This window comes from Dryobates pubescens, chromosome 36 (genome assembly GCF_014839835.1).
Source record: "Dryobates pubescens isolate bDryPub1 chromosome 36, bDryPub1.pri, whole genome shotgun sequence".
NCBI lineage: Eukaryota > Metazoa > Chordata > Aves > Piciformes > Picidae > Dryobates > Dryobates pubescens.
This window is the reverse complement of record NC_071647.1, coordinates 7,045,703-7,058,891: the sequence shown is the minus strand read 5'-3', so window position 1 is coordinate 7,058,891 and position 13,189 is coordinate 7,045,703.

Sequence of the window (13,189 nt, the reverse complement as noted above, 5' to 3'; positions counted from 1 at the left end):
AGCTGGGGAGCCCAGAGCTGGCTGCAATATTGCAGGTGAGGTCTCAGCAGGGCAGAGCAGAGGGGGAGCAGAACCTCCCTGGCTCTGCTGGCCACACTCCCCTGAATGCCCCCCAGGAAGGCCACATTCTTTTGGCAGCAGAGGTCCTCCTGGGCCTCCTGCCTGGCTCTCTGTTCACTTTCCTCCAGCCCTTCAAGCAAGCTTCTAGCTCAGCATTTCTTTCATCCCTACAGGTCATGGAGGCTTTTTCCCTCAGGGATCAGTGCTGGGACTCATCCTGCTCAATATCTTTATTGATGATCTGGAGGAGGGCATTGAGTCAGTCAGCAGTAAATGTGCAGCTGACAGCAAGCTGGGGGCAGGAGTTGATCTGTGAGAGGGCAGCAGAGCTCTGCAGAGGGACCTGGCCAGGCTGGGCAGATGGGCAGAGGCCAAGGGCAGGAGATTGAACACAGCCAAGTGCCAGGGGCTGCACTTTGGCCACAGCAACCCCAGGCAGTGCTGCAGGCTGGGGGCAGAGTGGCTGAGAGCAGCCAGGCAGAGAGGGACCTGGGGGGAGTGGTGGACAGCAGCTGAACAGGAGCCTGCAGTGTGCCCAGGGGGCCGAGAAGGCCAAGGCCATCCTGGCCTGCAGCAGGCAGAGTGTGGCCAGCAGGAGCAGGGAAGTCCTTGTGCCCTGTGCTCAGCACTGCTGAGGCCACACCTGGAGTCCTGTGTCCAGCTCTGGGCTCCTCAGGTTAGGAAAGAGGTTGAGCTGCTGGAAGGTGTCCAGAGAAGGGCAACAGAGCTGGGGAGGGGTCTGGGGCACAGCCCTGGGAGGAGAGGCTGAGGGAGCTGGGGTTGGAGCCTGCAGAAGAGGAGGCTCAGGGGAGACCTTCTTGCTCTCTGCAACTCCCTGCAGGGAGGTTGGAGCCAGGTGGGGGTTGGGCTCTTCTGCCAGGCAAGCAGCACCAGAACAAGAGGACACAGTCTGAGGCTGTGCCAGGGGAGGTTTAGGCTGGAGGTGAGGAGGAAGTTCTACACAGAGAGAGAGATTGGCCACTGGGATGAGCTGCCCAGGAGGGTGGTGGAGTCCCCATCCCTGGAGGTGTTTATGAAGAGCCTGGCTGAGGCCCTTGGTGCCATGGTTGAGTTGCTCAGATGGTGCTGGGGGAGAGGTTGGACTTGGTGATCTCAAAGGTCTTTTCCAACCTGGTTAATTCTATCCTATCCTATCCTATCCTATCCTATCCTATCCTACCCTACCCTACCCTACCCTACCCTACCCTATCCTTTTCTCTCTGGCACTTCAAGGACCTTTTAACTGGCTTGCAGTTGCCTCCTGACTGTGTTTGGGTGCCCAGAGAGGGGCAGGGACAGTGAGGTTTGGGAGCAAAGGCATTTTGAGGGCTTCATGGGGACCAAAGGCAGATCCTGAGAGCTTCCCTAGGCTGGGGCTGGGCTTCCAGGGACTCGTGAGCCCAGCAGCACTGCCACCACCCCCTTTCACACTGTGCCACCCAGGGGCCTTGCCAGCCTCGCCCCAGCCTCGCCGAGGCTGGAGATGAGTCCATGGAGCCCTGCCCTGAGCTCAGAGCCCAGCAGCAGGTCCTGTGCTGGCTGCCCAGGAGCCAGCAGGGTTTGTGCATCCCCAGCACAAAGGCCTCTGCCCTCCTCAGCAGAGGGAGGCTCTGGGATGTGCCACAGGAGATGCTGCCAAGCACCTCGCTCCTGGGCTGCAGCAGCGGGCACAGAGGGGGCAGCGAGCCCAGCAGAGCGCCGCCTGCAGGTCAGGGCCAGAGTCACACAGCCACAGGGTGCTGGGGGCTGAAGGGACCTCAAAAGCTCATCCAGGCCAGCCCCTGACAGAGCAGGGCACCCAGGGCAGGGCACCCAGAGCAGGGCACCCAGGGAAGGGGCACCCAGGGAAGGGGCACCCAGGGCAGGGCACCCAGGGAAGGGGCACCCAGGGCAGGGGCAGCCAGGGCAGGGCACCCAGAGCAGGGCACCCAGGGCAGGGGCAGCCAGGGCAGGGCACCCAGGGCAGGGGCACCCAGAGCAGGGGCACCCAGGGCAGGGGCACCCAGGGAAGGGGCAGCCAGGGCAGGGCACCCAGAGCAGGGCACCCAGGGCAGGGCACCCAGGGCAGGGGCACCCAGCGAAGGGGCACCCAGGGCAGAGCACCCAGGGAAGGGGCACCCAGGGCAGGGGCAGCCAGGGCAGGGCACCCAGAGCAGGGCACCCAGGGCAGGGCAGCCAGGGCAGGGGCACCCAGGGCAGGGCACCCAGAGCAGGGGCACCCAGGGCAGGGGCACCCAGGGCAGGGCACCCAGGGCAGAGCACCCAGAGCAGGGCACCCAGGGCAGGGCACCCAGGGCAGGGCAGCCAGGGCAGGGGCACCCAGGGCAGGGCACCCAGAGCAGGGGCACCCAGGGAAGGGGCACCCAGGGAAGGGGCACCCAGGGAAGGGGCACCCAGGGCAGGGGCAGCCAGGGCAGGGCACCCAGAGCAGGGCACCCAGGGCAGGGCAGCCAGGGCAGGGCAGCCAGAGCAGGGCAGCCAGGGCAGGGGCAGCCAGGGCAGGGGCACCCAGAGCAGGGCACCCAGGGAAGGGGCACCCAGAGCAGGGCAGCCAGGGCAGGGCACCCAGAGCAGGGCACCCAGGGCAGGGCACCCAGGGAAGGGGCACCCAGGGAAGGGCACCCAGAGCAGGGGCACCCAGGGCAGAGCACCCAGAGCAGGGCACCCAGGGCAGGGCACCCAGGGCAGGGCACCCAGAGCAGGGGCACCCAGGGAAGGGCACCCAGAGCAGGGGCACCCAGGGCAGAGCACCCAGAGCAGGGCACCCAGGGCAGGGCACCCAGGGCAGAGCACCCAGGGCAGGGCACCCAGGGCAGGGCAGCCAGGAACAACCCATGGAGGCTTTGCACATGTCTCGGAGGAGGCCTCCGCAGCCCCGCGGGCAGCCAGCTCCGGCCGCTCGCCCTTGCAGCAGAGACCTTTTCCCTCCCCCCGGCGGTTTCCTCTCCTGCTCTCTCCTGCTCCCCACCCCCGGCCCCAGGGCTCCTCTCCTCCCATGGCCCTCTTGCACCCCCCGAGGGTGCTGCCTCTCCCCCAGCTCAGCTCTCCGGCGGCGCTCAGCTCCCCTCAGGCCACATCCTGCCGTGCCTCTTGCCCCGGCTCCGCTCTGCGGCTGTGCTGCCCTCGGCCGACCCCTGCCCGGCCCTGCGGGGCCGGAGCCGCACAGGGGCAGCTCCCCGGGGCCAAGCATCCCCTGCCCGCCCCAGCCGGAGCTGCAGCAGGGCCCCCAGCGCCACGGCCCCCAGCGCCCAGCCCCACGGCCCCCAGCCCCATGGCCCCCAGCCCCCCAGCGCCACGGCCCCCAGCGCCCAGCCCCACGGCCCCCAGCCCCACGGCCCCCAGCCCCCACGGCCCCACGGCCCCCAGCCCCACGGCCCCCAGCCCCACGGCCCCCAGCCCCACAGCGCCACGGCCCCCAGCGCCACGGCCCCCAGCGCCCAGCCCCACGGCCCCCAGCCCCACGGCCCCCAGCGCCACGGCCCCCAGCGCCACGGCCCCACGGCCCCCAGCCCCACGGCCCCCAGCCCCCCAGCCCCCCAGCCCACAGCCCCACGGCCCACAGCCCCCAGCCCCACAACCCCCAGCCCCACGGCCCCACGGCCCCCCAGCCCCACAGCGCCACGGCCCCCAGCCCCACAGCCCCCAGGCCCCCAGCCCCACGGCCCCCAGCCCCACAGCCCCACAGCCCCACAGCCCCACGGCCCCCAGCCCCACAGCGCCACGGCCCCCAGCCCCCCAGCCCCACAGCCCCCAGGCCCCCAGCCCCACGGCCCCCAGCCCCCCAGCCCCACAGCCCCCAGGCCCCCAGCCCCACGGCCCCCAGCCCCACGGCCCCCAGCCCCACAGCGCCACAGCCCCCAGCCCCCCAGCCCCCCAGCCCCACGGCCCCCAGCCCCCCAGCCCCACAGCCCCCAGCACCACAGCACTCAGCACCACGGCCCCCAGCCCCACAGCCCCACAGCCCCACAGCCCAGCGCCACGGCCCCCAGCCCCACGGCGCTCAGCACCCCTGGGTGCCCCTCAGCACCACAGCCTGGGGGCTCCCTCAGCACCCCTGGGTGCCCCTCAGCACCACAGCCTGGGGGCTCCCTCAGCACCCCTGGGTGCCCCTCAGCACCACAGCCTGGGGGCTCCCTCAGCACCCCTGGGTGCCCCTCAGCACCACAGCCTGGGGGCTCCCTCAGCCCGCAGGGATGCAGCCAGCAGCAGCTGTGGCTGGGAGCTGTCTGAGCGCAGAGGGCTGCGGGGGGCAGGCCCGGGGCAGCCTCTGCCACCCCGCGGGAAGGGCACGGAGCCAGGGAAGGGCTGGGGGCACAGAGGGGCTCCTGGAGCAGGAGCTGCTGGGGCTGCTCGGCCGGGGAGGAGACAGCAGCTGGGGAGGCAGCAGAAGCCTTCAGACCAAGAGGCTGATGGAGGGAGGAGAAACTCTGACTGCTGGGGCAGGGCAGGAAGCCAGCTGGGGGCACTGCAACCAGAAACACAGAGGTGCCACCCGGGCACAGCCAGGGCAGGGCAGCAGGGGCTGGGGGGCACAGGGCACAGCCAGGGCAGGGCAGCAGGGGCTGGGGGGCACAGGGCACAGCCAGGGCAGGGCAGCAGGGCCTGGGGGGCACAGGGCACAGCCAGGGCAGGGCAGCAGGGGCTGGGGGGCACAGGGCACAGCCAGGGCAGGGCAGCAGGGGCTGGGGGGCACAGGGCACAGCCAGGGCAGGGCAGCAGGGGCTGGGGGGCACAGGGCACAGCCAGGGCAGGGCCAGCAGCAGCTGGGGGGCACAGGGCACAGCCAGGGCAGGGCAGCAGGGGCTGGGGGGCACAGGGCACAGCCAGGGCAGGGCAGCAGGGGCTGGGGGGCACACCAGGAGCCAGGAGCCAGAAGCAGGGCAGCAGGGGAGCAGAAAAGGCCCTGGGGGTGCTGGGTGCCAGCAGCTGGAGCTGAGCCAGCAGTGCCCAGGGGCCAAGGAGGCCTCCAGCAGACTGGGCTGGGGCAGCAATGCTGTGGGCAGCAGCAGCAGGGCAGGGATTGTGCCCCTGGGCTGGGCACTGGGGAGCCCACACCTGGAATCCTGGGGTCAGGTTTGGGCTCCTGAGTCCAAGAAGGACCTTGAGAGGCTGGAGCAGGGCCAGGGAAGGGCAACAGAGCTGGGGAAGGGTCTGGGGGGCAGGGGGCTGGGGAGGAGCAGCTGAGGGAGCTGGGGGTGGTTGAGCCTGGAGCAGAGGAGGCTGAGGGAGACCTCATTGCTCTCTGCAGCTCTGAGAGGAGGCTGCAGCCAGGGGGGGGTTGGTTTCCCAGGTCAAAAGCAACAGGATGAGAAGAAATGGCCTCAGGAAGAGAAGGCTCAGGGGAGACCTTCTTGCTCTCTGCAACTCCCTGCAGGGAGGCTGTATCCAGGTGGGGGTTGGGCTCTGCTCCCAGGCAAGCAGCAGCAGAACAAGAGGACACAGTCTCAAGCTGTGCCAGGGGAGGTTCAGGCTGGAGGTGAGGAGGAAGTTCTATACAGAGAGAGTGATTGGCCACTGGGATGTGCTGCCCAGGGGGGTGGTGGAGTCCCCATCCCTGGAGGGGTTCAAGAGGGGCTTGGATGAGGCCCTTGGAGCCATGGTTTGGTTGGCAGGAGGGGCTGGGTGACAGCTTGCACTTGGTGATCCTTGAGGTCTCTTCCAACCTTATTGATTCCATGACTCTAAGCTGCCCCAGGGGAGGTCTAGGTTGAACCAGAGGAACAATTTCTTCCCCTTGAGGGCTGTCAGGCCTGGCCCAGGCTGCCCAGGGCAGTGGTGGAGTCCCCATCCCTGCAGGGCCTTCAGAGCTGGGGAGCTGTGGTGCTGGGGGCCAGGGCTGGGTGGTGCCCTGGCAGTGCTGGGGCAGGCTTGGGCTGGATCCCAAAGGGCTGCTCCAAGCTAAATGCTTCTGGGAGCCTCTCTGAGCTCCAGTTGGTGAGAAAGCCAAGGGGAAGCCCCCCAAGGGCAGCCCCCAGCCCCAACACAGCTCCTGCTCCCTGGGCTGCCTCTGGGCTCTGGCAGAGGCAAAACCCTGCAAGGGATCAGGGAGCAGGAGAGGAACCTGCCCCAGGCAGGGGCAGCTGTGCCCTGGGCTCTGCCCTGCAGCACCAAGGCTGCCAGGCAGCACCCAAGCCCGGCTGCTGCCCTCCTGTGCCCTGTGTGGCACTGCCAGCAGGGGGCACTGTGCCCTGTGTGCCACTGCCAGGGGTGGTACTGTGCCCTGTGTGGCACTGCCAGCAGGGGGCACTGTGCCCTGGGTGCCACTGCCAGAGGTGGTACTGTGCCCTGTGTGCCACTGCCAGCAGGGGGCAGTGTGCCCTGGGTGGCACTGCCAGGGGTGGTACTGTGCCCTGTGTGCCACTGCCAGCAGGGGGCACTGTGCCCTGTGTGGCACTGCCAGGGGTGGTACTGTGCCCTGTGTGCCACTGCCAGCAGGGGGCACTGTGCCCTGGGTGCCACTGCCGGGGTGGCACTCTGCTCTGTGTGCCACTGCCAGCAGGGGGCACTGTGCCCTGGGTGCCACTGCCAGCAGGGGGCACTGTGCCCTGTGTGCCACTGCCAGAGGTGGTACTGTGCCATGTGCCACTGCCAGCAGGGGGCAGTGTGCCCTGTGTGGCACTGCCAGCAGGGGGCACTGTGCCCTGTGTGCCACTGCCAGAGGTGGTACTGTGCCCTGTGTGCCACTGCCAGCAGGGGGCAGTGTGCCCTGGGTGGCACTGCCAGCAGGGGGCACTGTGCCCTGGGTGGCACTGCCAGGGATGGTCCTGTGCCCTGTGTGGCACTGCCAGCAGGGGGCACTGTGCCCTGTGTGCCACTGCCAGGGGTGGTACTGTGCCCTGTGTGGCACTGCCAGCAGGGGGCAGTGTGCCCTGGGTGGCACTGCCAGAGGTGGTACTGTGCCCTGTGTGGCACTGCCAGCAGGGGGCACTGTGCCCTGTGTGCCACTGCCAGGGGTGGTACTGTGCCCTGTGTGGCACTGCCAGCAGGGGGCACTGTGCCCTCGAGGATGGCTCCAAGCCTGCTGCGGGCAGGTTGCAGCGGAGCCCTTCCTGCTCTGCCGGCTCCGGTGCCTGTTGCGTGGCTCTGCCCTGCTCTGCTCCCCAGCCCCTGCCCTGCTCTGCTTCCCAGCCCCTGCCCTGCTCTGCTCCCCAGCCCCTGCCCTGCTGTGCTCCCCAGCCCCTGCCCTGCTCTGCTCCCCAGCCCCTGCCCTGCTGTGCTCCCCAGCCCCTGCCCTGCTCTGCTCCCCAGCCCCTGCTCTGCTCTGCTCCCCAGCCCCTGCCCTGCTCTGCTCCCCAGCCCCTGCCCTGCCCTGCTCTGCTCCCCAGCCCCTGCTCTGCTCTGCTCCCCAGCCCCTGCCCTGCTCTGCTCCCCAGCCCCTGCCCTGCTCTGCTCCCCAGCCCCTGCTCTGCTCCCCAGCCCCTGCCCTGCTCTGCTCTGCTCCCCAGCCCCTGCTCTGCTCTGCTCCCCAGCCCCTGCCCTGCTCTGCTCCCCAGCCCCTGCTCTGCTCCCCAGCCCCTGCCCTGCTCTGCTCTGCTCCCCAGCCCCTGCTCTGCTCCCCAGCCCCTGCCCTGCTCTGCTCTGCTCCCCAGCCCCTGCCCTGCCCTGCTCTGCTCCCCAGCCCCTGCTCTGCTCTGCTCCCCAGCCCCTGCCCTGCTCTGCTCCCCAGCCCCTGCCCTGCTCTGCTCCCCAGCCCCTGCCCTGCCCTGCTCTGCTCCCCAGCCCCTGCTCTGCTCCCCAGCCCCTGCTCTGCTCTGCTCCCCAGCCCCTGCCCTGCTCTGCTCCCCAGCCCCTGCTCTGCTCTGCTCCCCAGCCCCTGCTCTGCTCCCCAGCCCCTGCTCTGCTCTGCTCCCCAGCCCCTGCCCTGCTCTGCTCCCCAGCCCCTGCCCTGCTCTGCTCCCCAGCCCCTGCCCTGCTCTGCTCCCAGGGGCAGTGTGGCTGCAGGGCTGCTGCAGGGGGCAGTCCCCAGCACCCCTGGGTGGCACTCTCCCCACAGGCTGGAGCTGGCTTCTCTGCACCCCCCAGAGCACCCCCACAGGCTGCAGCAGCTGGGAGGCCTTGGGCTGGTCCTCCACCTGTGGCTGTCCCAGAACTGTTGTCCTCCTGCACCCTCATGCTGGGATACCCCAGGGGAGGGCACTGCCAGGTACCCAGGGGTTTGGGTTCCCCTCCATCCCCTGCAGCACTCCCATCCCACAGAGCTGGGGAAGGTGGCATGCAGTGAGCCATCCATGGCTGTCCCAGAACTGTTGTCCTCCTGCACCCTCGTGCTGGGATACCCCAGGGGAGGGCTCTGCCAGGTTCCCAAGCCCTTGGGGTTTCGGTGCCACTCCATCACCCACAGCACTGCCACGCCAGGGGTCTGGGGGATACCCCAGGGGTGGGCACCGCCAGGTACCCCAGGCCTGGGGCAGGTGTTTGCAGGGCTCTGATCTGTCCCTGTGCCTTGCTGAGCAGCCCAGGTTGGTTTGTGGTGGGGCCAGGAGTGCTCCCCCCCCAGTGCCTCAGCCTGTGTCACCCATGGACAAGCTGCCCAGGGCTCTGAGCAGTGTCCCCTCGCTGCAGCTGGCTCGGGCTGGGTGGCTTTCAGAGGTGAGCTCCAGCTCAAGCCAGGCTAGGAGTCTATCAGCACAGCAGTGGCAGGCTCCTGGCCAAGCTGCCAGGCCCTGGCTGGGACAGCAGCTCTGAGCTGGGTGAGGAACTGGCTGGAGGCTGAGCCCAGAGAGTGGTGGTGAATGGTGCCACAGCCAGCTGGCAGCCAGGCACCAGTGCTGTGCCCCAGGGAGCAGTGCTGGACCCCAGCCTGATCAATATCTTCATTGATGATCTGGAGGAGGGCATTGAGTCCATCAGCAGGAAATGTGCAGCTGACAGCAAGCTGGGGGCAGGAGTTGAGCTGTTAGAGGGCAGCAGAGCTCTGCAGAGGGACCTTGCCAGGCTGGGCAGATGGGCAGAGGCCAAGGGCAGGAGATTGAACACAGCCAAGTGCCAGGGGCTGCACTTTGGCCACAGCAACCCCAGGCAGTGCTGCAGGCTGGGGGCAGAGTGGCTGAGAGCAGCCAGGCAGAGAGGGACCTGGGGGGAGTGGTGGAGAGCAGCTGAACAGGAGCTAGCAGTGTGCCCAGGGGGCCAAGAAGGCCAAGGGCATCCTGGCCTGCATCAGGAAGAGTGTGGCCAGCAGGAGCAGGGAAGTCCTTGTGCCCTGTGCTCAGCACTGCTGAGGCCACACCTGGAGTCCTGTGTCCAGCTCTGGGCTCCTCAGGTCAGGAAAGAGGTTGAGCTGCTGGAAGGTGTCCAGAGAAGGGCAACAAAGCTGGGGAGGGGTCTGGGGCACAGCCCTGGGAGGAGAGGCTGAGGGAGCTGGGGTTGCTTAGCCTGCAGAAGAGGAGGCTCAGGGGAGACCTTCTTGCTCTCTGCAACTCCCTGCAGGGAGGTTGGAGCCAGCTGGGGGTTGGGCTCCTCTCCCAGGCACCCAGCAGCAGAACAAGAGGACACAGTCTGAGGCTGTGCCAGGGGAGGTTTAGGCTGGAGGGGAGGAAGAAATTCTTCCCAGCAAGAGAGATTGACCACTGGGATGTGCTGCCCAGGGAGGTGTTGGAGTCCCCATCCCTGGAGATGTTCAAGAGGGGCTTGGATGTGGCACTTGGAGCCAGGGTTTGGTTGTCAGGAGGGGTTGGGTGACAGCTTGGACTTGATGATCTCTGAGGTCATTTCCAAACTCATTGATTCTATGATTCTATGCCAGCCCCACAGGGTGGCACTGTGCCCCACACTGCCAGGCTCTCCTGCAGCTAAGCACAGCCAACCCCAGGCACCAATCCAGGCTGGGTGCAGGGTAGGGTGAGAGCAGCCCTGAGGAAAGAGCCCTGGGGGTGCTGGGTGCTGAGAGCTCCCCAGGAGCCAGCAGTGCCTCCTGCAGCCCTCAGGCAGCTGTGTGCTGGCTGCAGCCAGAGCAGGGTGGGCAGAGGGCAGCAGAGGGGATCCTGCCCCTGGGCTCTGCTCTGCTCAGACCTCACCTCCAGCCCTGCCTCCAGCTCTGCTGTCCCTGGCAGAAGGACACAGAGCTCCTGGAGAGAGGCCAGAGGAGGCCACAAGGATGCTCCCAGGGCTGGAGCAGCTCTGCTGGGAGCACAGGCTGGGGGAGCTGGGGCTGTGCAGCCTGCAGAGGAGAAGGCTCCAGGGGGAGCAGAGGGGCAGGATCCTCTCTCTCCAGCTCTGGCAATGGGCACTGGCAGCACAGGAGGCCAAGGGCAGCCCAAGGCTGTGCTGCCAGTGCCCATTGCTGGCTCCTGCCCAGCTTCTCCCCCCCAGCACCCCCAAGACCTTCCCTGCAGGGCTGCTCTCAATCTAGGCACAGGACCTCAAGCCCACCCCAGGACCTCAACCCTCTCCCAGGCCCTGTATGCAGCTTCCATCAAAACTCTGCCAACACCCCAGAGGAGCCAGGTGTGGAGCTCTGAATAGAGAGAACCCCAAAAAGGGGATTTTGAGAGCTGCTCAGTGGAGACTCAGCACCAGGAGCAGGATACCAGGATCAGTGAGGGGAGAGCCCCTGGAGGGGAAGATGTGGCTGTGATGCACCCTGTGGCAGAGACATTTCAGGCAGAGCAGGCACCAGGGAGGGCCTGGGGAGCCCTCCCCACTCGGTGTGGACACTGTGGGGTGGGCACAGAGGGCACTGAACCTGCTGGGGGATGCTCCTTTGGCTTTGGTTTTTGCCTTGCTCCAGAGCAGAAGTGGATTTACAGGGCTCAAAAGCAAAACTCCAGCAGTTTGTGAGCTCCAGGGAGCTCCAATGCCCCCTAGGAACAGGACCTGTGGTGAGACTCTTGCAAGCCACAGGGGAGGGAAGGTGATGCTCAGACACTGTGGGGGAAGCCAGGAGGCAAATCCCACCTGAGCCTGGCACAGCTCTGCCTGCAACAGGCTTGGCCACACTGCAGCAGGTGGGGACAGGATGGTGAGGCTGGAAGGGACCTCTGGAGATCAGAGAACCACAGAGAAAGGGCTGGAAGGGAGCTCAAGGCTCAGCCAGTCCCAACCCCCTGCCATGGGCAGGGACACCTCACACCACAGCAGGTTGCTCACAGCCACCTCCAGCCTGGCTGCAAACACCTCCAGGCAGGAGGCTTCCACCACCTCCCTGGGCAGCTGTTCCCCTGCAGGGGAGCACACCAGGCTTGTGCAGTGCTCACTGAACCATCACATCCCAACCCCTCACACTCACAGGATCCTTTGGTAGGCTCTTCTCTGCAGTCCCTGCTCAAGGCAGCCCCTGCCCACTGTGGTGGTCTCCACTGCACTCCCACCTCTATGTCCCTGCTTTGCCTGCCCTGAGGAGCCCCACACTGGACATCAGATCCCACAGGTGGCCTCACAGGTGCTGAGCAGAGGGGAAGTCACAGCCCTGATGCTCCATAAGTGTCTTGCCAATGAATCCTAGAGTCCTGGATGGGTTGGGCTGGAAGGGAGCTCCAAAGCTCCTCCAGTCCTGCCCCCTGCACTCAGCAGGGACCTCCTGCCCTGGAGCAGCTTGCTCAGAGCCCTGTGCAGCCTCACCTGGAACAGCTCCAGGCTGAGCTGTTCCACCTGCACAAATCACAGAGTCACAGAGCTGTCAGGGCTGGAAGGGACCTCAAGGATGATCCAGTTCCAACCCCCTGCCATGGGCAGGGACACCTCACACCGCAGCAGGTTGCTCACAGTCTCCTGCAGCCTGGCTGCAAACACCTCCAGGCACACAACCTGGTTCCTCTTCTTTCTGTCTGAAGGCAGCAGGCAAAGTGTCCTCAGCCACTGGGAAGCACCAAGCTCAGGGCCTGGAAGCTCTGCAAAGCAGGACCATGGTGGGAGGGGAGAAGTGAAGGTCCCTGTGGGTGTCAGTGGGGTGGGATGCATGGCTCTGTGTCCAGGGAGCAGCAGTGGGAATGGGATCCATGGCTGCCCAGAACACCAAACCCTGGCTAAGGCTCAGCTCTGCAAGCTGAGGGAGACCTCCTTGCTCTCTGCAGCTCCTGAGAGGAGGCTGCAGCCGGGGGGGGTTGGGCTCTGCTCCCCAGGCTCAGGGGATAGAAGGAGAGGAAATGGCTGAAATTGTGCCAGGGGAGGCTGAGGTTGGAGAGGAGGCAAAATGTCTTTGGTGCAGGAGTGGTCAGGGCCTGGCAGAGGCTGCCCAGGGAGGTGGTGGAGTCCCCATGGCTGCAGGTGCTCAGGAACCTGTGGCCATGGCCCTTGGGGTGGTGGTTTGGTGGCCATGGGGGGGTTGGACTGGGTGGTCTGAGAGGGCTTTCCCAGCTGAAACAGCTCCATGATGCTGTGGTGGTTTAGGCACAGAGGGACATGTTCTGACCCCCAAAGCTGCAGCTTCTGCCAGTTGTGTCCTGTGGCAGTGGGAGCCAAAGCCCAGGGCTGTGGAGGCAGGGTGGAGAGCTGTGCTTAGGCAGCCCAGGCAGGGCCCTGCTGTGGTGAAGAGGTTATTACATTTATGAATATGTGAATGATGCAAACATTATTTGTATTAATTATCAAATCATTAATCACCGATGGATCACCAACTTGTATCCATGTTCTAGTGCACATTCTGGAATACATTCCACAAGTGGCTTAGGGTTATGATTAGAGCTTAATTGAACTATCCGCAGACCATGTCTGTATTTCTATAACAAAGGGTGCAGTTCCACGGCTTGGCCACCAGATGGCGACCCGGCAGGACGCGGGCGGCTCCTGGCTGCACACAGCAATGTTATACTCTCTCTATGCGCCAGCGATTGCTCTGCTGCACACGGATGCTTTGAACTGAGTGCCAGGGGATGGAAAGCACCTGGGAGATACTCTGTGGCTGTTGTTTGTAGCAAGGTGCGGGTCCGGCAGGCGACTGTGGCTGGGCTGGTTCCCAGTCGAGTTGGACGGCGGCGCTGGGTTACTGTCTCCTCTCTCCGCAGCAGTGCAGAGGGAATGATGGAACCTGGGCTCAGCTCGGAAGCAGGTTCCCTTCAGGACTCGGTCGATTCCCTCCAGACAACAGGGATCGGTCCTGGTCGGGGTCGGCCCGTGGGGTTGGCCTCGGAGTCGGCTCGCGTGGCAGGGTGGGGTGATGGTTGCCAGCAGTCAGGCTCGGAGGACACGGCAGCAG